This window comes from Formica exsecta, unplaced genomic scaffold (assembly GCF_003651465.1).
Source record: "Formica exsecta isolate Colony F162 unplaced genomic scaffold, ASM365146v1 scaffold82, whole genome shotgun sequence".
NCBI classification, from domain to species: Eukaryota; Metazoa; Arthropoda; class Insecta; order Hymenoptera; family Formicidae; genus Formica; species Formica exsecta.
In genome coordinates, this window is record NW_021853592.1 from 991,402 (window position 1) to 992,658 (window position 1,257).

General features: G+C 36.9%; 1 protein-coding gene across 2 annotated transcripts in view; it reads right to left on the reverse strand.

The window, feature by feature from the left end:
• LOC115244427 (telomerase-binding protein EST1A-like) overlaps nt 1–1,257 on the reverse strand; it is a 41,786-nt gene that overhangs the window by 10,874 nt on the left and 29,655 nt on the right. The window lies entirely within an intron of this gene.

Genomic DNA, 1,257 nt, shown 5'->3' on the forward strand with positions numbered 1-1,257 from the left:
CGAGACGTAACCCCCGACTGGCCGTCGTTTCTCTTTGGTGACAACCTATCTGGACACAACCTTGACAGGTGTGTCTTGTCACCGTACAGTTTAACAAGAATTCCGTAGATATCTTCGATGCGCGTATGATGCTAATTAAGATAGCTTAATAGCCGATTTAATTATATACGATATCTCTGATGATAAGAAAAAAATGCAGACAATCTAAGATAATCTACGTATATATATGAGAAATAAAATAAGAGAGAATTCCCCTTCCTCCCCCCGTAGAAATGCTGTAGATTTGCAGATTTTCTCATCGTTCGAAATTACGAGAAAGGACATCCATTTCTTTTCTTCAATGATTAAAGAGATGCCGACGATCACGATTGTATATGTATATATATTTTCGACGAACACCGTTTCGTAACGGCTACGTTTTCAATCTGCAAGAGATTTTTACGAGAGGATTTTACGAGACGAACGGAACATCGACGTGACGAGATATAGCCAAGTTTACGATATTCGACGGATCGATTCTCCATCATTTTTCTTCAATTCGAAGATGAGTCGCGCTGGACACAATCTCTCTCGTTATTTATCGACGATTATTTCGCGCGCATAGACTTTCCGTACGGCGGGAGGGGAAGAGGATATCATATTGAACAGCGCCTATCCATCTTTCTTCTTCGAGATAATTGATGATCTTCAGATGAAAAAATGATCGGTGAGGTCGGGGGTCAAACGACGCGCGTGTCGATCTCTCTCGCAGTTTCTTTTTTTTTCCTTTTTTTTCCTTTTTTTTCCTTTTTTTCCTTTTTTTTTTTTTTTTTTTTTTTTTTTTTTCCGCTCCTCGCGTGATACGCGACCGCTATAAAAGTTTTTCATAATAGACTCCAGCCATGGCTCGGGTCGCCATGTCTGATCAGAGCTATAAATACGATGGCGCTAAAAACAACATAAAACACGTAAGGCGTATATTAAAATCGACATTAATTTAAATTGTTTACCGGCGATTTTAGAGAAATGTATGAATCTGTAAATATCTGCAAAAATCTGTCTAGAATTAATACTATAAATTTTTTTATTAATTTCTTTTAAATAATTTTTTTTTCGATGATATCAAGGTATCTGCAAGAGAATAGTATGTCGATTAAAACCGATTATTTTTTAAATTCATATACCGTAATATTTTTTGAAAAAAGGATAGGAATCTCTATTTCTCTCTCTCTCTCTCTCTCTCTCTCTCTCTCTCTCTCTCTCTCTCTCTCTCTGTCT